This window comes from Oncorhynchus kisutch, linkage group LG27 (genome assembly GCF_002021735.2).
Source record: "Oncorhynchus kisutch isolate 150728-3 linkage group LG27, Okis_V2, whole genome shotgun sequence".
NCBI classification, from domain to species: Eukaryota; Metazoa; Chordata; class Actinopteri; order Salmoniformes; family Salmonidae; genus Oncorhynchus; species Oncorhynchus kisutch.
Window position 1 is genome coordinate 6,118,279 of NC_034200.2, and position 26,088 is coordinate 6,144,366.

At 43.3% G+C, this 26,088-nt stretch overlaps 1 long non-coding RNA gene across 1 annotated transcript; it reads left to right on the plus strand.

The window, feature by feature from the left end:
- The first annotated feature begins 15 nt into the window (after window positions 1-15).
- LOC116357837 (uncharacterized) lies at window positions 16-19,895 on the plus strand. Its single transcript, XR_004205879.1, has 6 exons — window positions 16-126; window positions 11,024-11,143; window positions 11,853-12,044; window positions 18,465-18,548; window positions 18,815-19,473; window positions 19,635-19,895. It is a non-coding gene; the product is annotated as an uncharacterized LOC116357837 (long non-coding RNA).
- Window positions 19,896-26,088: the final 6,193 nt, after the last annotated feature.

Here is a 26,088-nt window from a genome sequence, read left to right on the forward strand (position 1 = left end):
GTAGCTATACGAGTCCACTCCAGCTGGAGACAGTATCACAGCTGCGAATGGCTCAAAAAAAAATTCCCCGGGAGAATCGTCTGAAGTCACTTTGGCACCGAACATTTCAATCGCATTTCTGCACAGGTAATGTCCGTGTGGTGTTGGTTTAATTTCAGTGTTAAGCAAGGAATTTGCATTTAAATACATTTGACCACAACGGAAAACTGCAAGATAACATGCAGCGAAGCATAGCGTAAGTAATTTTAACGTTTTAGTACTGCCAGTCTCTTCGACATTATCCAAGTAACTTCAAGCGCACTTGAAAGTTGTGCTAATTAATGCACAGGTCAATGTGACGAAGCCTTTTACAAAAATGGGACCAACAACACAGAGGTGAACTGAGATTAACAAACAAAAACTCATATCTCAAGGAAGAACGACCTATCAACAAGACATTTTCAGAGGTTATACAATAAACGATATCGACCTACTCGCAGTAAATATGATCGCTTCAACAATTCTGCATGCAAACTGTTCCAAAGAATCTGAGCTGTTTAACGCGTTAGCTACCTAGTGATATGCGTTTGAGTCATGTAGATGGAACCTTGCTTACCTTATCACTTAGGCTTTTTATTTTAGCTCGCTCCTCCACATTCCAGACGTCAGTGAACTTCGAGGTGATACCCTAATTGTATATGATTGGACAAGATAACGCCACCTGAAATGGACGAAGCGTCAAACCGTTCTGGTCCCACTGATTTGCTCCCCGATAGAGAAATGATCACAAACGATTTATCAGACATTAAACATATCAGACATTAAACACCCTTGTGAGACCATATGCTGGTGCGTTTGGCCCTGGGTTCCTCCTAATGCAAGACAATGCTAGACCTCATGTGGCTGGAGTGTGTCAGCAGTTCCTGCAAGAGGAAGGCATTGATGCTATGGACTGGCCCGCCCGTTCCCCAGACCTGAATCCAATTGAGCACATCTGGGACATCATGTCTCGCTCCATCCACCAACAGACAGTCTGTTGCACCAACAGACAGTCTGTTGCACCAACAGACAGTCTGTTGCACCAACAGACAGTCTGTTGCACCAACAGACAGTCTGTTGCACCACAGACTGTCCAGGAGTTGGCGGATGCTTTAGTCCAGGTCTGGGAGGAGATCCCTCAGGAGACCATCCGCCACCTCATCAGGAGCATGCCCAGGCGTTGTAGGGAGGTGGAGGCCACACACACTACTGAGTCTCATTTTGACTTGTTTTAAGGACATTACATCAAAGTTGGATTGGCCTGTAGTGTGGTTTTCCACTCTAATTTTGAGTGTGACTCCAAATCCAGACCTACATGGGTAGATACATTTGATTTGCATTGATAATGTGTGATTTTGTTGTCAGCACATTCAACTATGTAAAGAAAAAAGTATTTAATAAGAATATTTTATAAGAATTTTATATAAGAATATTTCACTTTTATTTAACCTGGTATGCTAGTTGAGAACAAGTTCTCATTTGCAACTGCGACCTGGCCAAGATAAAGCAAAGCAGTTTGACACATACAACAACAGAGTTACTCATTGAATAAACAAACATACAATCAATAATACAGTAGAAAAGTCTATATACAGCATGTGCAAATGAGGTAGGATAAGAGAGGTAAGGCAATAAATAGGCACATTTATTACAATATATCAAATAAACATTGGAATGGTAGTGTGTGCAGAAGATGAATGTGCAAGTTGAGATACTGGGGTGCAAAGGACCAAGATAAATAAATACAGTATGTGGATGATGTAGATTGGATGAGCTATTTACAGAGATCTGTGAGCTGCTCTGACAGCTGGTACTTAAAGCTAGAGAGGGATGTGAGTCTCCAGTTTCAGAGATTTTTGCTGTTCGTTCCAGTCATTGGCAGCAGAGAACTGGAAGGAGAGGCGGCCAAAGTAAGAATTGGCTTTGGGGGTGACCAGTGAGATGTACCTGCTGGAGCTCGTGCGACGGGTGGGTGCTGCTATGATGACCAGTATGCTGAGATAAGGCAGGGCTTTACCTTTTAGAGACTTGTTGATGACCTGGAGCCAGTGGGTTTGGCGACGAGTATGAAGCGAGGGCCAGCCAACGAGAGAATACAGGTCGCAGTGGTGGGTAGTATATGGGGCTTTGGTGACAAAACGGATGGCACTGTGATAGACTGCATCCAGTTTGCTGAGTAGAGTATTAGAAGCTATTTTGTAAATTACATCGCCGAAGTCTAGGATCGGTAGGATGGTCAGTTTTATGATGTTTGGCAGCATGAGTGAAGGATGCTTTATGGCGAAATAGGAAGCCGATTCTAGATTTAATTTTGTATTGGAGATGTTTAATATTGAGTCTGGAAGGAGAGTTTACAGTCTAACCAGACACCTAGGCATTTGTAGTTGTCCACATATTCTAAGTCAGAACCGTCCAGAGTAGTGATGCTGGATGGGCAGGTGGGCAGCGATTGGTTGAAGAGCATGCATTTAGTTTTACTTGCTTTTAAGAGCAGTTGAGGCCACGGAAGGAGAGTTGCATGGCATTGAAGCTCATCTGGAGGTTAGTTGACACAGTATCCAACGAAGGGCCAGGGGTATACAGAATGGTGTTGTCTGCGTAGAGGTGGCTCAAAGAATCACCAGCAGCGAGAGCGACATTGATATATACAGAGAAGAGTCAGCCTGAGAATTACAACAGGCCCTCCGATTTTACATACTGAACTCTATCGGAGAAGTAGTTGGTGAACCAAGCGATCATTTGAGAAACCAAGGGTGTTGAGTCTGCCAATAAGAATGTTGTGATTGGCAGAGTCGAAATCCTTAGCCAGGTCGATGAATACGGCTGCACAGTAATGTCTCTTATCGATGGCAGTTATGATATCGTTTAGGACCTTAAACGTGGCTGAGGTGCACCCATGACCAGCTCTGAAACCAGATTGCATAGCGGAGAAGGTATGGTGAGATTCAAAATGGTCGGTAATGTGTTTGTTAACTTGGCTTTCAAAGACCTTAAAAAAGCAGGGTAGAATAGATATAGGTCTGTAGCAGTTTGGGTCAAGAGTGTACCCCACTTTGAAGAGGTGGATGACTGCGGCAGCTTTCCAATCTATTGGAATCTCAGACGGTATGAAAGAGAGGTTAAACAGGCTAGTAATAGGGGTTGCAATTTTGGCAGATAATTTCAGAAAGAGGGTCCAGATTGTCTAGCCCGGCTGATTTGTAGGGGTCCAGATTTTGCAGCTCTTTCAGAATATCATCTTTCTGGATTTGGGTGAAGGACAAGTGGGGGAGGCTTGGGCGAGTTGCTGTGGGGAGCGCAGGACTGTTGACCGGGGTAGGGGTAGCCAGGTGGAAGGCATGGCCAGCCATAGAAAAATGCTTCTTGAAATTCTCAATTATTGTGAATTTAATCGGTGGCGACAGTGTTTTCTAGCCTCAGTGCAGTGGGCAGTTGCTTTTATTCTCTATGGACTTTACAGTGTCCCAGAACATTTGAGTTTGTACTACAGGATGCAAATTTCTACTTGAAAACGCTAGCCTTAGCTTTCCTAACTCCCTGTGTATATTGGTACCTAACTTCCCTGAAAAGTTGCATATCACGGGGGCTATTCGATGGTAATGCAGAACGGTACACAGGATGTTTTTGTGATGGTCAAGGGCAGACAGGTCTGGAGTGAACCAAGGGCTATATCTATTCCTAGTTATAGATTTTTTGAATGGAGCATGCTTATTTAAGATGGTGAGGAAGGCACTTTTAAAGAATAACCAGGCATTCTCTACTGACGGGGATGAGGTCAATGTCATTCCAGGATACCCTGGCCAAGTCGTTTAGAAAGGCTTGTTCGCTGAAGTGTTTTAGGGAGCGTTTGACAGTGATGAGGGGTGGTCGTTTGACCGCAGACCCATTACGGATGCAGGCAATGAGGCAGTGATAGCTGTGATCTTGGTTGAAAACAGCAGAGGTGTATTTGGAGGGCGAGTTAGTTAGGATGATATCTATGAGGGTGCCCGTGTTTACCTGGTAGGTTCATTGATAATTTGTGTGAGATTGAAGGCATCAAGCTTAGATTGTAGGATGGCCGGGGTGTTAAGCATGTCCCAGTTTAGGTCACCTGGCAGCACGAGCTCAGAAGATTGATGGGGGGAAATCAATTCACATATGGTGTCCAGGGCACAGCTGGGGGCAGAGGGTGGTCTATAGCAAGCGACAATGGTGAGAGACTTGTTTCTGGAAAGGTGAATTTTTAGAAGTAGAAGCTCGAATTGTTTGGTACAGACCTGGATAGTAAAGACAGAACTCTGCAGGATTTCTCTGCAGTAGATTGCAACACCGCCCCCTTTGGCAGTCCTATCTTGGTGAAAAATGTTATAGTTAGGGATGGAAATTTCAGGGTTTTTGGTGGTTTTCCTAAGCCAGGATTCAGACACGGCTAAGACATCTGGGTTGGCAGAATGTGCTAAAGCAGTGAATAAAGTAAACTTAGGGAGTAGGCTTCTATTGTTAACGTGCATGAAACTAAGGCTTTTACGGTCACAAAGTCAACAAATGAGAGCACCTGGGGAGTAGGAGTGGAGCTAGGCACTGCATGTCCTGGATTCACCTCTACATCACCAGAGGAGAAGTAGGATAAGGGTACGACTAAAGGCTATAAGAACTGGTTACTTCGAAACAGAGAGTAAAGGGAGCAGGTTTCTGGGCACAATAGCATAGATTCAAGGCATAATGTACAGACAAAGGTATGGTACATTGGAGGTAAACCTGGTCATTGAGTAATGATGAGAGAGATATAGTCTCTAGATGTTTTAAACCAGGTGATGTCATCGCATATGTGGGAGGTGGAACAACATGGTTGGTTAAGGCATATTGAGCATATTGAGAGGCTCTACAGTGAAATAAGACAGTAGTCACTAACCAGGACAGAAATGGACAAGGCATATTGATATTAGAGAGAGGCATGTGTTGCCAAGTGAACATATGGGTCCAGTGAGTGGTTGGGCTGGCGGAGACACTGCGATTCATTCAGTTAGCAGGCCGGGGCTAGCAAGCTAGCAGAAGGGCCTTAGAGGGACATTGTGATGGAGGAAGTCTGTTTTTGCCTCTTTGTGCAGTGATGTCGATAGAACAGTCATGGAATTAGTAGGGTTCCTGTGATAAAGTGCGTCTCGGTGTAGGAGTCAGGCGCAGGAGAGCAGGGATTTTTTTGAGAAGCGTGTTTAATGTAGAGATCTGTACACATAGTCCACCAATACAAAATTGGCCCAGATGAATGTCCAAACAACGCGCTCGAAGGAATGCAAACTCGTGTCAGTACACGAAGGAACAACCACAGTTCTGACACTACCTACACATACGTCAATGCGAAAACAATAAACAGCATAGAATACTGAACGCTAATACTCACAAGCTTAATCCTGCACGAATTACGGCAGGTAACAGGTGCCCTATATACCCACAGAAATCAAAGCAATTGAAACCAGGTGTGAAAAGGAACACAGACAAAACAATCAGAAAAATAAAAAGGGATCGGTAGCGGCTAGTAAACCGGCGACGCCGAGTGCCGCCCGAACAGGGAGAGGAGTTACCTTCGGTAGAAGTCGTGACAGTTCCAAGTAGCAGAGGGGTCCAAGTCCAATTTGCAAAATGGATATAGTGGTCCAAGAAACTGGCCCATGGATCAGCTAACAGTCCAATATGCTATAGATAGCTAGCAGGCCGCCGTTAGCAGAATGGGCCTTCAGGGGATGTCGCACCTGAGGGGCCTGTTGGGCTCCTCGGGCAGATTACGTCGGTATTCCAGTTGTGAAGGATCGGCGGGGTTCCATGCCCCGTACTGGCAGTAGAAGGGGTCCGGATATTGTAGCCGAGGATTGGGCTTCTGGAGTAGCCCAGGAGCCCTAGCCGGAAGATGGGTAGTTGGTGCTTGTTCCGGGACGGAAACATTAGCCAGGAGTAGTCAACCCGGGTTGCGGTTAGCTAACTGCCACGATCCAGATGAAAAGGTTCAGAGTTTGCGGTAGGAATCCCGGGGATATGGAGAGAAAAATAGGTCCGGTATAGGTCCGGTATGCTCTGGTTTGAAACGTGTTGTATGAACTGGCGAGAGCTTTCTGAGCTAAAGGTTAGCTGATGGCTGCTAGCAGTGGTTAGCTGATGGCTGCTAGCAGTGGTTAGCTGATGGCTGCTAGCAGTGGTTAGCTGATGACCGCTAGCAGTGGTTAGCTGATGACCGCTAGCAGTGGTTAGCTGATGACCGCTAGCAGTGGTTAGCTGATGACCGCTAGCAGTGGTTAGCTGATGACCGCTAGCAGTGGTTAGCTGACGACCGCTAGCAGTGGTTAGCTGACGACCGCTAGCAGTGATTAGCTGACGACCGCTAGCAGTGATTAGCTGACGACCGCTAGCAGTGGTTAGCTGACGACCGCTAGCAGTGGTTAGATGACTGATAGCTGTTAGCTAGCTAGCTTCAGTTGAGGTATTCCAGTTTGGAGGTAAATAGAAATACTTTAGAAAAAAAACAGATCCACACCACATTGGGTGAGGCGGGTTGCAGGAGAGTATTTTGAAGTTGAGGTTTAGGAAAAATATTAAAAAGAATGCGAAGAAAAATATATTAAAATATATTTACATGGGACGAGACGAGACAAAGACGTCTGACTGCTACGCCATCTTGGAATGGTATCTCCACAAAGCAAACCTTTTTAACAAGGCAAACCTGTTAATTTAAATGCATTCCAGATGATTACATCATGAAGCTGGTTGAGAGAATGCCAAGAGTGTGCAAAGCTGTCAAGGCAATCGGTGGCTACTTTGAAGAATCTCATATGTTTTGATTTGTTTAACGCTTTTTAATTTTTTTAACTACATGATTCTTTGTGTTTTCATAGTTTGTCTTTGCTATTCTACGACGTAGAAAATAAAGAAAAAGGGAAAACCCTGGAATTAGGTGTGTCAACTTTTGACTGGTACTGTTGATTCTTTAAGAATATAACTTGGAAATGCCTCAAGCTTAAACTGTACCCCATCTGCGTCTCAAATGGCACATATTGCAGTACTTTTGACCAGTCTTCTATGCGTCCTGGTCAAAAGCAGTGCACTACAAAAAGGAATTGGGACCTAGCCACTTGGGGCCTAGCCGTTGCTTGAATGACAAAGCAATTAGCTGTGGCGAAAGCAAACAGACTGGTCTAGGATGATATGCAGATGATATTTGTTGCAGTGTCGGTCTACAGAAAGAGACACACAGAGAGAACAAAGGATTTCACATGGCTAACTCCTAAATGCCCAAAATGGGGATTTGATACAAAAGGTCCACTTGTAAGGTGGGAATAGTCCGTGGACACTTAAGGGACGGGTATGACGAGTGTGTTTCATTTGGTGACCTCCGAGAGGACAGGAAACACACAACTAGATCTCTGAATATGTACATTTCTCAATTATGGTGTTTGCATCCAATTCTTGTATAAAATGAATGAGTAAAGATAAAACTATTTGTGAAATGTAAGGTGATAAACCTTTTAATGGAGGAGAATTGTATTCCTTTAAAGTTTAACCAAGTCATTGGCTCGCCCCCCGTGAGCACAGACATGATCTGGCATAATGGAACAGCCCTTTTCTGCTGTTACGAATAAAAAACCCTCCCGAGGAAATCTTCTTCAAACCACAAAAGCCTCAGAGTCCGAAGGTTGCAATGGTTGTTGAATTCCTAACCATACCACGTGGAGCATTGGCTACACGGGTGGAAATGGTTAAACTCTAAGACTATCAATCCCGACAGAATAAGAGCAAATCTTAGATACTAATTACTAGTCTGCAGCTAGAAATTGTCAACCTGGGATGTGAAGACCGACAACTAGAGGTCGGACGATTAATCGGAATGGCTGATTAATTAGGGACGATTTCAAGTTTTCATAACAATTGGTAATCTGCATTTTTGGACACAGATTATGGCTGATTACATTGCACTCCACAGGAGACTGCGTGGCAGGCTGACTACCTGTTATGTGAGTGCAGCAAGGAACCAAGGCGCTAGCTAGCATTAAACTTATCTTATAAAAAACAATCAATGATGATATTACTAGTTTATCTAGCTTGTCCTGGGTTGCATATAATCAATGCATTGAATCACAGCCTACTTCTCCAATGTGTACCTAACTATAAACATCAATGTCTTTCTTAAAATCAATACACAAGTATATATTTTTAAACCTGCATATTTAGTTTATTGCCCGCTAACATGAATTTCTTTTAACTGGGGAAATTGTGTCACTTCTCTTGCGTTCTGTGCAACAGTCAGTGTATATGCAGCAGTTTGGGCCGTCTGGCTTGTTTCAAACTGTGTGAAGACCATTTCTTCCTAACAAAGACAGCAAACTTCGCCAAACGGGGGATGATTTAACAGAAGCGCATTTGCGAAAAAAGCACAATCGTTGCACGAATGTACCTAACCATAAACATCAATGCCTTTCTTAAAATCAATACACAGAAGTATATATTTTTAAACCTGCGTATTTAGTTAATAGAAATTCATGTTAGCAGGAAATATTAAATTGTCACTTCTCTTGCGCTCATTGCGCTCAGAGTCAGGGTATATGCAACAGTTTGGGCCGACTGGCTTGTTGCAAACTAATTTGCCAGAATTTTACATAATTATGACATAACATTGAAGGTTGTGCAACGTAACAGCAATATATAGACTTATGGATGCCACCCGTTGGATAAAATACGGAACGGTTCCGTATTTCACTGAAAGAATGAATGTTTGTTTTTTAAAATGATAGTTTCCGGATTTTACCATATTAATGACCTAAGGCTCGTATTTGTGTGTTATTATATTATTATTAAGTCTGATTTGATGGAGCAGTCTGACTGAGCGGTGGTAGGCAGCAGCAGGCTCGTAAGCATTCATTCAAACAGCACTTTCCTGCATTTGTCAGCAGCTCGTCGCTGTGCTTCCAGCATTGCGATGTTTATGACTTCAAGCCTATCAAGTCCCAAGATTAGGCTGGCAATACTAGAGTACCTATTAGAACATCCAATAGTCAAAGGTATATGAAATACAAATGGTATAGAGAGAAATAGTCCTATAATAACTACAACCTAAAAATTCTTACCTGGGAATGTTGAAGACTCATGTTAAAAGGAACCACCAGCTTTCATATGTTTTCATGTTCTGAGCAAGGAACTTAAACATTAGCTTTTTTACATAGCATATATTGCACTTTTACTTCTCCAACACTTTGTTTGTGCATTATTTAAACCAAATTGAGCATGTTTCATTATTTATTTGAGACTAAATTCTATTTTTTTTTATGTGTTAAAATAAGTGTTCATTCAGTATTGTTGTAATTGTCATTAATACAAATATATTTTTTAAAAACTACAAATTAAAAATCGGCATCGGCTTTTTTTGGGTCCTCCAATAATCGGCATAGGCATTGAAAAATCATAAATCGGTCGACCTCTACCGACAACCGCCGAAACATCTATCCTATGAGAACATTTCGGAATGGTACTCTGAAGTATCCATTTTAACCACGTAAGACTTGATCTTCAGGGAGGCAGAGACCGACTCGTATGAACTCTGACAGACGGACGATTCCACAACGACACACTGAGCGTAAATATATATTGATTGCAGTTATTCCCGAATGAGTGAGCAGTCATGTGCAAAGGAATAGCATTTCAATTAATATAATTATCAACTGTAGTGATTCCTTTTGTTGGTCTTTCCCGCTGTTCAGTCCACACCCACTTCCCTTTGTCCACCAAGCAGTCATATTGGCTTAGCCCACTAAGGAACCTCCCTAATCATTTCCTTGTAACCATATCTGTTTGTTTATGCATTTCTGTGATTATTTAGTTAGTAAATAAACGATTAAGATAATTGGTGTATGGATGATTCATAGTAAAGGCTGGGTTCGTGCATATAACCAACAATTTCCGACACTTGGAATGAGACTAACATGAGGTAAAGAATAATTCATTAATTAGACTAATTGATCAGATATTAAGTTATCTGAATCTTAATCTTAAGATTTCCTTGGTGCCCCGACTTCCTAGTTAATTACATTTACATGATTAGTTTAATCGCATAATAATAATTACAGAGAAGTGATTTGATAAACATGTCTTCACTTTTAATGATGCCAAAGACACTTGCTAGACCTGTCAAAAGTTCTCTCAAAGTGCAGAATGGTGTCCACAACCAGCTTGATTCGCAAGTAAAAAAGTTCAGTAAACGCAGTCGTCAGATCCTGGACAGTGATGAGGCTCCAGTCGGGAAAGAACAGGCAGTCAAACGGGAACAAGAGGACAGGGCTGTCCTACCCAGGAAGGAAAAGGTAGCTACTACATTTCCCACCACATTTCCTTCTCTATGTAAACCCTCTCTAATAAGGAGATTATTTGCACACCCTGCACTGGGCCTGTATTTACAAAGCGCCTCATAGTAGGATCAGGTCCCCCCTGACCATGTAATCTTATTCATTAGAATCTAAAAGGCAAAACGGGTTCTAGATCAGCACTCCTACTTTAAGCCCCTGGTCTATGCAATTAAAGACGAGGCAAAGTGTGTGCGCACGCACGTGTGTGTGTGTGTAGATCTGAGTAAGAACTTTTTTCTTTCCCCCACAAGATAAAGTATTCAAGGCACTCCCCACCCCCTTGTACCCTGCTGCTGCCCCCGTCACTCCTGCTACACCGGTGACCCCAGCTGCCACCCCTGAAACTGCCACGTCCACCTCACCTTCAGTAATACTCAAGCGCCGGACCGGTCTCTAAACAAGTCCATCAGCCTCTAATAACACGCTGTTAACTGTCCATGTTATCTAGTGCAGCCTGCATTTTCAAAGGTGTTTGAAAATGAAAAAAATTAACTCACATCTGGTCGTTGCAGGTGCGTGGGAATTATTACAAAAAGTAAAGAGAAGCTTGCACACAAGTTGTTTGAAAAAGGAATTAGGCTGCATAATTGCACACGTGCTCAGTAGTAATGTAGCTCTATTTTTCTGTGTCATCTCTGTAGCAAGGAAGCCGGTCCCAGAGAGGGAGCTGGACAGCAGGAGTGGCAGTGAGGAGGTGGTGAAGGAAGAACAAGGACCTCAGAAAAAAAGAGCACGGGTTGACAAAACACAGGACAGCACAGGTAAGGTTCATTTTCCTCCATTACAAGTGTGTTGCTTCCTACTCCTTGTATTCTCTGTCGAGAATGAAGAGGAAGCGATGGAGGTGGGAGGAGAGGGAAAAAAGTGTGGGTACGCCTAAGGTAGAGCCGGAAAAAAAACAGAGCAGAAAGAGACAGGTGAAGAGAAAGACGAAGAGAAGGAGAAAGAAATTGATGTGAAAGAGACCATGACCGAGAACGGGGAGGATGATGGAAAGAAGTTGGAAAAAGCCATAAAACTCAAAAGATGGCAGTAAAGGATGACAAAGAAAAGCAGAAAAGTCCTAAAAATGAAAAGGCAGTAAAGGAGCCGAAAGAAACTGAGGACAAAGTGTCAAAGCCCCCAAGCCAAGAAAGCCCCTATCAGCAATTTTGAGATTTTTCCCCACACACTTACTTCCTCCCTAGCACTGAAACATCCTATATGAATGAGTTTGCTCTCTGCAGTTTGTTTAGAAGAAACAAGTGTGTCAAATGGCATCCTATTCCCTATATAGTGCACTACTTTTGACCAGAGCCGTATAGGCCCTAAACAATTTTAGTGCATTATATAGGGTGCCATTTGGGCCTTAACCTAACTTTGCTATGGGAAGTTTAGAAGAAATCTGTAGTGGTGTAAGAGGCTTATAAGCTGCAGAGATGGCAGTGGAACAAGTAAATGGAACATGCTTTGTACTTCTCTGTTATCTAGCTCCCAGGAAAGCAGCTGTGAAGATGGAGAAACCAGAGGAGAAAAGCGTGGAAGACAAATAGGAGTAAAAGCGTGGAAGACAAAACAAAATTGTGGAAGACAAAAATGAGAAGAGTGAGGGAGAAGGAAAGCTGAGCACAGAGAAGTGGAAAAGGTGGCTAGTATCACTGAGGACGTTAAAGACAATAAAGGGTAAGAGGGAGACAACTGCCAATAATGCATATATTTACTTTACACCAGTGGTCACCAACCGATCTCCAAGCCATTCCTTTTTTTATTATCGTTTTGTACTTTTTTACCCGTTTTTCCTCCCCAATTTTGTGATATCCAAGTGGTAGTTAGTCTTGTCCCATCGCTGCGACAGTCGAGAGCCATGCGTCCTCTGAAAAACCACCCTGCCAAGCCGCATTGCTTCTTGACACACTGCTCCCTTAACCCGGAAACCAGCTGCACCACTGTGTCTGAGGAAACACCGTTCAGCTGAGCTACACCATTTTGTGATGCAAAACATGGGCTGGGCTACATGATGCATGCGACTGATTTGAAAAAGTTGCACACAGAAGAAGGCATGTGCTGTGCATCATTCACAAGTGATAATACTCTCACCATTCAGACTATTCTCAATTTAAACTTGTCTTTAAATGTGTGTGAAATTTGTTTCGATTTCAAATGGGGCATTTATCATGCACCTGTCAGAGCAGGGGCAGTGAAAAAACGAAAGACGCCATCAGTATGCACTTGAATAGTAAAGGACGCTTTTCCCACTGTTCATTTTCATGCCAGCCAGGCAGGCTACTCTAATTGTAAAGATTAAAAAAAATGCTTAATCTATGGAAAGTTGAGGAATAAATATAATAGTCCTAGCCTATAGAAAGCTAATGGGTCCTCTATTAAAAAGAGGCCATCAACTCTGTTTTCTCATGCAATTGCCTTGCCTATGGAAATGTTGTGCAACAAACACTTTATTCCATGCATCAACCAGGTGATCCTATTCCACTCAAACTCAGAATACCAGGGCACTCAAAGTGTAATTTCATTTGTATTGATGTCGGAGTGATTTAGAAGGACAATAGAGTGCTGAGTACTGGCCATTACCGACTGGCTGTTAGCAAGTTTGGTAGGCTACTAACGACCATCAGAGACATCAGAGCACAGTTTTGGAGAAGCCTAGATACCGTGACTCAAAATGGTCATGTGGAATTTCACTTCCATGTTAGTTTGTTGGTGATGTAGACGCCAAGGAACTTGAAGCTCTCAACATGCTCCACTACAGCCCTGTCGATGAGAATGGGGGCGTGCTTGGTCCTCCTTTTCTTGTAGTCCACAATCATCTCCTTTGTCTTGATCACGTTGAGGGAGAGGTTGTTGTCCTTGCACCACATGGTCATTTCTCTGACCACCTCCCTATAAGCTGTCTCATCATTGTCGGTGATGAGGCCTACCACTGTTGTCATCAGCTAACTTAATGATGGTGTTAGAGTCGTGCAGTCATGAGTGAACAGGGAATACAGGAGGGGACTAAGCACACACCAGAAGGGGCCCCAGTGTTGAGGATCAGCGTGGCGGTTGTGTTGTACCTACCCAGTTGCAGAGGGAGGTGTTTAGTCCCAGGGTCCTTAACTTAGTGATGAGTTTTTAGGGAACTATGGTGTTGAACGCTGAGCTGTAGTCAATGAAAAGCATTCACACGTAGGTGTTCCTTTTGTCCAGGTGTGAAAGGGCAGTGTGGAGTGCAATAGAGATTGCATCATCTGTGGATCTGTTGGTGCGGTATGCAAATTGGAGTGGGTCTCGGGTTTCTGGGAAAATAGTGTTGATGTAAGCCATGACCAGCCTTTCAAAGCATTGCATGGCTACAGAAGTGAGTGCTACGGGTCGGTAGTCATTTAGGCAGGTTACCTTAGTGTTCATGGGCACAGGGACTATGGTGGTCTGCTTGAAAAATGTTGGTATTACAGACTCAGTCAGGGATAGGTTGAAAATGCCAGTGAAGACACTTGCCAGTTGGTCAGCGCATGCTCAGGGTGCACGTCCTGGTAATCCGTCTGGCCCTGTGGCCTTGAGAATGTTGACCTTTTTAAAGGTCTTACTCACATCGGCCAAGGAGAGCGGGATCACACAGTTGTCCTTAACAGCTGAGGCTCTCATGCATGTTTCAGTGTTACTTTCCTCGAAGCGAGCATAGTAGTTATTTAGCTTGTCCTGGTAGGCTCGTGTCACTGGGCAGCTCTCGGCTGTGCTTCCCTTTGTAGTCTGTAATAGTTTGCAGGCCCTGCCACATCCGACAAGCGTCGGAGCCAGTGTAGTACGATTCGATCTTAGTCCTGTATTGACACTTTGCCTATTTGATGGTTTGTCAGAGGGCATAGCAGGATTTCTTATAAGCTTCCGGGTTCGATTCCCGCTCATTGAAAGCGTAGCTATATCCTTTTGCTCAGTGTGAATGTTTCCTGTAATCCATGGCTTCTGGACGACATCCTCGATGCACTTATTGATAAAGCCAGTGACTGATGTGGTGTACTCCTTCCATGCCATCTGAAGAATCCCTGAACATGTTACAGTCTGTGCTAGCAAAACAGTCTTGTAGTTTAGCATCTGCTTCATCTGACCACTTTTTTTATAGACCGAGTATCTGGCGCTTCCTGCTTTTAATTTTGCTTGTAAGCAGGAATCAAGAGGATAGAATTATGGTCAGATTTGCCAAATGGAGAGCTTTGTACGTGTCTCTGTGTGGAGTAAAGGTGTTCTAGAATTTTCTCCATCTGGTAGCACATTTAACATACTGATAGAAATTAGGTAAAACTGATGTAAAAGTTTCCCTGCATTAATGTCCCTAGCCACTAGGAGCGCTGCCTCTGGATGAGCATTTTCCTGTTTGCTTATGGCATCTCATTGAGTGCGGTTTTAGTGGTGGTATGTAGACAGCTACGAAAAATACAGATAAACTCTCTAGGTAGATAGTGTGGTCTACAGTTTAGCATGAGATAATCTACCTCAGGCGAGCAAAACCTTGAGACTTCCTTAGATATCATGCACCAGCTGTTGTTTACATAAATGCATAGGCCCCCGTCCCGTGTCTTAGCAGAGGCTGCTGTTCTATCCTGCCGATAGTGTGTAACCCGCCAGCTGTATGTTCTTAATGTTGTCGTTTAGACACGACTCGGTGAAACATAAGTTATTACAGTTACTAATGTCCCTAATGTACTAATGTTGGTAGGATAAATGTGCTTTCAGTTCATCCCATTTATTTTCCAGCGATTGAACGTTAACTAGCTGGACGGAAGGCAAAGGCAGATTAGCCACTCGTCGCCTGATCCTCACAAGGGATCTTGATCTCTTTCCGCAAAATCTGTTTCCTTTTCTGGGCCTGGTCTAGTGTCTATATCCCTCCCGTCTGACTCATTGAAGAAGAACTCTTTGTACAGTTTGAGTTGAGCAATCCCAGTTCCAATGTCCAGAAGCTCCTGTGGTCATAAGAGAAGGTAGCTTCAACATTATGTACAAAACAAGTTACAACAATGGTAAAAAAAACAATAGCATGGTTGGCTAAGAGCCGATGCATAAAGCTAACACAATATGATGCCCTGTCACCTTATTAATTCAGTTGCTTAATTTGATTAACTAGCCAGTTATATTTAGTGTTCACATTAAAGCGGAATTTAGCGTTAACACAGGAGAAAAATAACGCATAACATTTATTTTCGTAAAAACAAAATGTAAAAATGCTTCTTATTGTAATTTTTGCTTGGCATCAGTCTAATTTCGTGCATCAGTTGCACTTCTCCACTCAAATGAGAATTCGCTAACGAGCATTCAATCAGCAGACAGCGCTCGAACTGATGTGTAGCTACCTTTCTCTCGTAAAACGCAAGTGTAACTTAAAGCAAAACATTAGAATGTAGCCAGCTCAATTTCCTTTCTATGATAAATATTAGCCATACACATATACATACACACACACATATATATATATATATATATATACACGATGGCCATGCATTGTTTTTGAAAAACATTTTATATTGTAAACTTGTTTACTTTTGTGGCTGCCAGCCAAATAACGTTAGCAATGCACTTATTTTGCCATCGGATGAAAATGTTGCACAAATGTATTTTCTGTCTAGGATAAAACGCGACCCCTGTCAATACACAGCTGCACTCACCTGCTCCCGCTTTCTCCCCTTGTGCCAAACACATGGCTGGCTCAACTGTTCTGGTGAACTACGGTAAGCTTCAGAATGTGACATGTGAAATGAACTCAATCTGCTTTTTTCTCCTAAAGTATTGCACAAGTGACTGCGGGTATTTACTTAAAGTAGCTACAAATATTAAAACGTATTAACTTTAAATGGTTAACGGTATTGACAAATCATCCCGAGGCTTTCCCCAAATACCTGGATATACGGTGTTTACCGTCCATGCCTATAACTTCCACCGTCAGCTAAGTAAAATACATGAGCCTAAATTCGACAAATAAAAATGGTAGAAAATATCTTGACAAATGCAGGTTCTTTCAATCGCGTCAATCTCTACTCCGCCCGTCTGCCTCCCTTTCTATCCGTCTTGACTTGAGCTAGTGTAGTGCAACATTGTGTCAAATCAATCAACTGGGTCCCACCCAAAGCTGTGACATTGTATCAACTAACCTCTTCCGGGCCAGCAGTTTCCTGCACGACAGCTGTTTTTGCGCAAGGGAAAAGTGTTCAGGTATTTTATGTTTCCACTGGATATATAGGATCATCAGATCGTAATATTTTGCTCTTTCACACAGAGTCTTGGTGATTGTCGAGGCCAGGAGAGTATTGGAAAGATTTTTTCAAATACTGTGAGGAACTGTTACTGTCATTCACAATGGATTAAAAAAGAAGACTTTGTTGACTTACTGTCGAGGTGAAGAAAAAAATACTGAGAAGCTCAGCTCATTAGTGGTGGTGCGTAAAGAAAATCAGAAATCAGACAATCCCAGCAGCGTTGCTGTTTTTGACACTCAAACCGGTGCTCCTGGCAGCTACTACCATACCCCGTTCAAAGGCACTTAAATCTTGTCTTGCCCATTCACCCACCGAATGGCACACAATCAATGTCTCAAGCCTTAAAAATAATTTGAACTGTCTCATCCCCTTCATCTATACTGATTTTAAGTGGATGATTTAACAGGTGACGTCAGTAAGGGACCATAGCTTTCAGCTGGATTCACGAGTCAGTCTCATGGAAAGAGCAGGCGTTCCTAATGTTTTGTACACTCTGTATACTTAATAAAAAATGGTACTGGGCTACCTTCAGACAAGTCCTGTGAGGCTTGTCCTAGAGCAAAACACCATTCCATTAAGGGGTCATATTAGTGTGTAGGCCAAACCGTACAGGCGTTTTCGTGAGAAGACTGAATATTGGGTTGTCTCATGGTCTGACAAACACTGCTGTAGCTCGGCCAACTTCCACCACAGATGTGGAAGACCACTATTGGCGGATGCGGTGGATTGAGATGCATCCCATGCAAAATACCAGATATTTCTAGATTAAACAGACATTTTGAAGGGGATTTTTTTATTATTATGCTAATTAGATTTATTTGGTTCCTACCCTGTCACAATAACGCTTCCCTGGCATTTTCATTAATTGTCACGTCAAACACTATTCAAATTGCCCACTATTACATTAGAATATATTATGCTAATTATATTTCCATGATTCCAACTGTTCACCCAAATGTTTTGCTCTAAATTGCAAGTCAAATCGCAACATTTGGTTAAAAATAAGGCCTAGATTGTTCCCCCCCCCCCCCAATTTCGTGGTATCCAATTGGTAGTTAGTCTTGTCTCATCACTGCAACTCCCTTACGGACTCGGGAGAGGCGAAGGTCGAGAGCCGTGCATCCTCCGGAACAACCCAAGCCGCACTGCTTCTTGACACTAGGCCTTAACCCAGAAGCCAGCCGCACCAATGTGTCAGAGGACACAACGTTCACCTGGCGACCGTGTCAGCATGGACTGCGCCCAGCCCGCCACAGGAGTTGATGGGACAAGGACATCCCTGCTGGCCAAACCCTCCCCTAACCCTGACGAAGCTGGGCCAATTGTGCTCTGCCCCATGGGTCTCCCGGTCGCGGCTGACTGCTCCAGAGCCTGGACTCGAACCCAGTATCTCTAGTGGCACAGCTAGCACTGCGACGCAATGCCTTAGACCACTGTGCCACTCAGGAGGCCCTATGGCCTAGATTGTTTGTCCCTATCGTCCAGCCTACGCGAGTGTGGAAATGAACTCAAATGAGTACAAGAAATGCAGACATTGATCAAATGTATTTTTGGTTGAATTGAACAGTATAAAACAGTCAGAATGGAGAAAGACCTATTTGAAATAACTTGTATGTGTTGTCACCCAAGGGTCACACTACTCATGAAGCAAATGTAGAATTACCGGCAATTGTTTTTCAAAGAGCGTGATATGATATTTTGGCCATATCGCCCAGCCCTATATGCATGTTCATTTCTCAGGGTGCTTCCCTAATGGCAACCTATTCCCTATAAAGTGCATTACTTTTTACCTGAATGTTTTCTTCATTGAGTTGAATACTGCACTGTATACTGTATTAATGTCAGTGGTTTCTCCCACCAGAGAGAAGACGGACCAGGCCCAGTACGACCCGTCCAGACCCAACTATCACCCGGTGGACCACGCCTGCTGGGGGTGGGGACAGAGGTACGTTCAACCCCCTTGTCACAATTCCACACCCCTCTGTTATATACCTCAACCTGGGTCGTGTTCACTAGGTACTAAAGCAAAGGGGACGAATCGGAGAGGGACTACCTGAACTTGTCCAACAAATGCTTGTTTTAATTTTCTGTTCCATACTGTTTTGCTACAGTGTGCATTTATGAATATTAAATATTGAACAACCTGCACAATACTTTGATTTACATAATGTCTCTCAATGGAGGTGTTTTGACTCATTTTCTCATTCACAGGGTCCCTTATTCAGCTGTTGCACATACCTTTGAGAAGATTGACGAAGACTGGCAGATAAGTGGAATTTAATATACCTCCGAAGTGGTGACTGTTTGTTCTTGTGTAATTTTTCCTTATACTTCGTCTTACATACTAATTGCATTCCTTTTTTTGCCAGATTGAGGAGCATTGAAACATTATCAAATCTTCTACGCTCTGATAATCCTCTCTCCAGATGAAATAGTTTTCTTAGCTTTTTCCCTAATGTTTGTGCATGTGGAGCTAGCAGCAACTACATGAGCTATTGGCCCAGTTGCAGGATGCAACCTAACTTATTGAGATGAGTCAGATGGCCTGTGTCCCAAATGGCATCCTATTTCCTACATAGTCCAGTTCTTTTGACCAGAACCCTGGTCAAAAGTAGTGCATTATATAAGGAAGAGGGTGCTTATAAGCTCTGGTCAAAAGTAGTGCCCTATAGGGAGTGATTTGGGACGCAACCAGAGTGTAGATGAGTCCAATGTGTGTGCTGAGTTGAGTTTTCTCTCTTTCTCTTCTTCCTCAGAGGACCTGCTGAGCTGTGTTTACCTGTGTCTCAATTAGTTGGGTCCTGCTTACCTGGGACTGGAGCTGGGAGTGGGAGAAACTGTACTGATGAAAGCTGTTGCCCAAGCAATTGGTAAAGGACATACACTTGTGTGCGTGCACACACATAAACTGTTGCCCAAGTAACTGGTGTGACACACGTACTCAAACACATCTTTGTTATTCATTCTCTTTCTTTGCTTTCAGGCTTAGAATTCTATCACATCTTACTGTTTTTATTATTCTTGTTGCCAGGGCGACAGTTGGACAAAATCAAGGCGGAGGCTGCAGAGAAGGGCGACTCGGGGTTGGTGGCGGAGAGTTCCCGTAGCAACCAGAGAATGTTCCAGCCAGCCAATCTGACGGCAGGGGGCGTGTTCAACAAACTGAAAGACATCAGGAACATGAGTGGGAACTCTGAGTTGTCTGTCTTTGTCTGTCTGATGTTTACATGAACATCCTCAATGTTTTTGATACATTTACTGATTAAAAACCAGTCTTCTGCTGTCCAGGAAATGGAATGATGAGTTGATTTGTAATCAGTCTAGAAATTGATGAAAAGGCATGGATTCCTTTACGCTTTTTGTCAGTTAGATACTAATATCTAGCGTGCATCTCAAATGGCATCCCTATATAGTTCACTTCTTTTGGCTTGGGCCCTGGTGCACTATATACAGTATATACAAAGTATTCATACCCCTGAATTCAAATTGATTCATATTTTTTGCTCACCCGTCAACATACAATACCCCATAATGACAAAGTGAAAATATTTTCAAATGTATTAAATTAAATATAGATGTAATTTACATAATTATTCACACCCCTTTGCTATGGCACTCCCAATTGAGCTCAGGTGCATCCAATTTCCTTTGATCATCCTTGATGTCACTACAACTTGATTGGAGTCATCCTGTGTCCAATTCAGCTGTTTGGACATGAATTTGAAAGACAAACACCTGTCTATATAAGGTCCCACAGTTGACCATGTATGTCAGAGCAGAAACTATACCATGCTGTCCAAGAAACTGTCCGTAGATCTCTGAGAGAGTACTGTGATGAGGCATATATCTGGGGAAGGGTATACCACAATTTATTATAGTGTTGAAAGTTTCCAAGAGCACAGTGGTCTCCATCATTGGGAGATTGAACAAATCTGGAACTACCCAGACTCTGCCTAGAGCTGGCTGTCTGACCAAACTGAGCAACCGGGCAAGAAGGACCTTGGTCAGGGAGATGACCAAGGACCCAATGACCACTCTGACAGAACTACGGAGTTCCTTTGGCTATTTTATTATTTATTTATTTACCTTTATTTAACCAGGTAGGCAAGTTGAGAACAAGTTCTCATTTACAATTGCGACCTGGCCAAGATAAAGCAAAGCAGTTCGACAGATAAAACGACACAGAGTTACACATGAAGTAAAAACAAACATACAGTCAATAATGCAGTATAAACAAGTCTATATACAATGTGAGCAAATGAGGTGAGAAGGGAGGTAAAGGCAAAAAAGGCCATGATGGCAAAGTAAATACAATATAGCAAGTAAAATACTGGAATGGTAGTTTTGCAATGGAAGAATGTGCAAAGTAGAAATAAAAATAATGGGGTGCAAAGGAGCAAAATAAATAAATAAATAAAAATTAAATACAGTTGGGAAAGAGGTAGTTGTTTGGGCTAAATTATAGGTGGGCTATGTACAGGTGCAGTAATCTGTGAGCTGCTCTGACAGTTGGTGCTTAAAGCTAGTGAGGGAGATAAGTGTTTCCAGTTTCAGAGATTTTTGTAGTTCGTTCCAGTCATTGGCAGCAGAGAACTGGAAGGAGAGGCGGCCAAAGAAAGAATTGGTTTTGGGGGTGACTAGAGAGATATACCTGCTGGAGCGTGTGCTACAGGTGGGAGATGCTATGGTGACCAGCGAGCTGAGATAAGGGGGGACTTTACCTAGCAGGGTCTTGTAGATGACATGGAGCCAGTGGGTTTGGCGACGAGTATGAAGCGAGGGCCAGCCAACGAGAGCGTACAGGTCGCAATGGTGGGTAGTATATGGGGCTTTGGTGATAAAACGGATTGCACTGTGATAGACTGCATCCAATTTGTTGAGTAGGGTATTGGAGGCTATTTTGTAAATGACATCGCCAAAGTCGAGGATTGGTAGGATGGTCAGTTTTACAAGGGTATGTTTGGCAGCATGAGTGAAGGATGCTTTGTTGCGAAATAGGAAGCCAATTCTAGATTTAACTTTGGATTGGAGATGTTTGATATGGGTCTGGAAGGAGAGTTTACAGTCTAACCAGACACCTAAGTATTTGTAGTTGTCCACGTATTCTAAGTCAGAGCCGTCCAGAGTAGTGATGTTGGACAGGCGGGTAGGTGCAGGTAGCGATCGGTTGAAGAGCATGCATTTAGTTTTACTTGTATTTAAGAGCAATTGGAGGCCACGGAAGGAGAGTTGTATGGCATTGAAGCTTGCCTGGAGGGTTGTTAACACAGTGTCCAAAGAAGGGCCGGAAGTATACAGAATGGTGTCGTCTGCGTAGAGGTGGATCAGGGACTCACCAGCAGCAAGAGCGACCTCATTGATGTATACAGAGAAGAGAGTCGGTCCAAGAATTGAACCCTGTGGCACCCCCATAGAGACTGCCAGAGGTCCGGACAGCAGACCCTCCGATTTGACACACTGAACTCTATCAGAGAAGTAGTTGGTGAACCAGGCGAGGCAATCATTTGAGAAACCAAGGCTGTCGAGTCTGCCGATGAGGATATGGTGATTGACAGAGTCGAAAGCCTTGGCCAGATCAATGAATACGGCTGCACAGTAATGTTTCTTATCGATGGCGGTTAAGATATCGTTTAGGACCTTGAGCGTGGCTGAGGTGCACCCATGACCAGCTCTGAAACCGGATTGCATAGCAGAGAAGGTATGGTGAGATTCGAAATGGTCGGTAATCTGTTTGTTGACTTGGCTTTCGAAGACCTTAGAAAGGCACGGTAGGATAGATATAGGTCTGTAGCAGTTTGGGTCAAGAGTGTCCCCCCCTTTGAAGAGGGGGATGACCGCAGCTGCTTTCCAATCTTTGGGAATCTCAGACGACACGAAAGAGAGGTTGAACAGGCTAGTAATAGGGGTGGCAACAATTTCGGCAGATAATTTTAGAAAGAAAGGGTCCAGATTGTCTAGCCCGGCTGATTTGTAGGGGTCCAGATTTTGCAGCTCTTTCAGAACATCAGCTGAATGGATTTGGGAGAAGGAGAAATGGGGAAGGCTTGGGCGAGTTGCTGTTGGGGGTGCAGTGCTGTTGTCCGGGGTAGGAGTAGCCAGGTGGAAAGCATGGCCAGCCGTAGAAAAATGCTTATTGAAATTCTCAATTATGGTGGATTTATCAGTGGTGACAGTGTTTCCTATCTTCAGTGCAGTGGGCAGCTGGGAGGAGGTGTTCTTATTCTCCATGGACTTTACAGTGTCCCAGAACTTTTTTGAGTTAGTGTTGCTGGAAGCAAATTTCTGCTTGAAAAAGCTAGCCTTGGCTTTTCTAACTGCCTGTGTATAATGATTTCTAGCTTCCCTGAACAGCTGCATATCACGGGGGCTGTTCGATGCTAATGCAGAACGCCATAGGATGTTTTTGTGTTGGTTAAGGGCAGTCAGGTCTGGGGAGAACCAAGGGCTATATCTGTTCCTGGTTCTAAATTTCTTAAATGGGGCATGTTTATTTAAGATGGTTAGGAAGGCATTTAAAAAAAATATCCAGGCATCCTCTACTGACGGGATGAGATCAATATCCTTCCAGGATACCCCGGCCAGGTCGATTAGAAAGGCCTGCTCGCAGAAGGGTTTCAGGGAGCGTTTTACAGTGATGAGTGGAGGTCGTTTGACCGCTGACCCATTACGGATGCAGGCAATGAGGCAGTGATCGCTGAGATCTTGGTTGAAGACAGCAGAGGTGTATTTAGAGGGGAAGTTGGTTAGGATGATATCTATGAGGGTGCCCGTGTTTAAGGTTTTGGGGAGGTACCTGGTAGGTTCATTGATTATTTGTGTGAGATTGAAGGCATCAAGTTTAGATTGTAGGATGGCTGGGGTGTTAAGCATGTTCCAGTTTAGGTCGCCTAGCAGCACGAACTCTGAAGATAGATGGGGGGCAATCAGTTCACATATGGTGTCCAGAGCACAGCTGGGGGCAGAGGGTGGTCTATAGCAGGCGGCAACGGTGAGAGATTTGTTTTTAGAGAGGTGGATTTTTAAAAGTAGAAGTTCAAATTGTTTGGGTACAGACCTGGATAGTAGGACAGAACTCTGCAGGCTATCTTTGCAGTAGATTGCAACACCGCCCCCTTTGGCAGTTCTATCTTGTCTGAAAATGTTGTAGTTTGGAATTAAAATGTCAGAGTTTTTGGTGGTCTTCCTAAGCCAGGATTCAGACACAGCTAGAACATCCGGGTTGGCAGAGTGTGCTAAAGCAGTGAATAGAACAAACTTAGGGAGGAGGCTTCTAATGTTAACATGCATGAAACCAAGGCTATTACGGTTACAGAAGTCATCAAAAGAGAGCGCCTGGGGAATAGGAGTGGAGCTAGGCACTGCAGGGCCTGGATTCACCTCTACATCGCCAGAGGAACATAGGAGGAGTAGAATAAGGGTACGGCTAAAAGCTATGAGAATTGGTCGTCTAGAACGTCTGGAACATAGAGTAAAAGGAGGTTTCTGGGGGCGATAAAATAGCATCAAGGTATAATGTACAGACAAATGTATGGTAGGATGTGAATACAGTGGAGGTAAACCTAGGTATTGAGTGATGAAGAGAGAGATATTGTCTCTAGAAACATCGTTGAAACCAGGAGATGTCATTGCATGTGTGGGTGGTGGAACTAATAGGTTGGATAAGGTATAGTGAGCAGGACTAGAGGCTCTACAGTGAAATAAGCCAATAAACACTAACCAGAACAGAAATGGACAAGACATATTGACATTAAGGAGAGGCATGCTTAGTCGAGTGATCAAAAGGGTCCGGTGAGTGGAGAGGTTGGTTGGTGATTTAGACAGCTAGCCAGGGCATCGGTAGCAAGCTAGCATAGGATGGAGGTCTGTTGTTAGCCACCTCCTGCGCTCCGTCAGTAGATTAGTGGGGTTCCGTGTGGTAGAGGGGATCAATCCAAATCACACAACAACAAAAATAAAAACAATAGATATAATTATAGAGGCCCAAGAAGAAAACATAATAATAATAATAATAAAAATAATAAAAAAAATTGTCCGATTGTCTATTCAGATAGCAGCCGGTAAGACAGCTAACGGTTAGCAGGCCGCAGATGGGCGTTCAGGTAACGTCGCGACGGAGGAGCCAGCCGAATAACTCCTTCGGGTAGATAACGTCGGCTATGATGGGAGAACCTGCCAGACGGAAGCCACTTGAGAAACAGGCACATGCTGGCATGTCCAGAGTTTGTAAAAAGGCATGTGAAAGACTATTTTAACCATTTTGTGCAAAGCTCTGTCTGGAGAAAACAGGTGGCAGCGTCATGCTATGGGGATGCTTTTCACCGGCAGGGACTGGGAGAATGGTAAGGCTGGAGGGGGGAAAATGAATGGAGCCAAATACAGGCAAATCCTCGATGAGAACCTGCTTCAGAGTACAAACGACCTTCGACTGGGGTAAAGATTTATTGTTCCAACAGGACAATGACCACAAAAAATACAGCCAAAGCAATGCTAGAATGGCTTCAGAACAAGAATGTGAAAGACTTCGGGTGGCCCAGCCTAAGCAAGACTTAAATCCCATTAAAAAATCTGTGGAAAGACTCGAAGATTGCTGTAAACCGCTCCCCATCGAATTTAAGAGTGTGAAGAAGCCGTAGCGGCAGATCGAACAGGATGTTCTGGTGCTCACCTCTCTTAGAGGCTTTTATTTCCAAAATTAAGAGGTGCAGGACGAATTGGCTAATACACTTTGTGCATAAAACAATAAAGAGGACATTGACAAATACTTTAATAAATCAAAGCTATTCAAGGTATAAACCATTTCCAGCAACAACTCCATGCCTATAACACATTTAAGGTATGGCTCTGAGCGCCTAAGTACTCTTTCCAAGAACTCCCTTCCGCTAGGAATGTTCTATCATGATATGCCCAAAACGCAGTTCTACCATAGATGTATACAGTCATTTGCCATGGACATATAACATCATAAACAACAATTTGACATAAACACACACTTCAATAACTTGTGCCATAACGTCTTCTTTAAATCACACAATCCACATTCATGACGTAACTCACCCTCGGGATAATTCATCACTTTGGTTAATCCCATCAACCAATGAAATGTTCTTCGAAAACGCAGAATAATTTGTGTCATGCATTACGCCAGACGGACACCGGCACAGAGCTTCAAACAAACACATCAAGTAGGTTATATTTTAGGATTATTCTCTACCAACACATATCGTTATTCGAGTAATATATTTGCTTTGCTAGAGCATGTACGTTTTAAATGGGCAGCTTTAACACGGTAGAACATTGGGAACAAGTTACATTGTTTTAGTAACTGCCGTGCGCAACTAACACTTGACTTTGGCACTTTATGTCAAAGTATTGTTGGCAAACGGAATGCGCAACTCTAACCAACTCTTGTTTTCAGGTTTCTTGGTTATACCTTGAAGAGATACAATAGCCCTTCTCTTACCAATTAGTTTCATTGTCTATAAGTC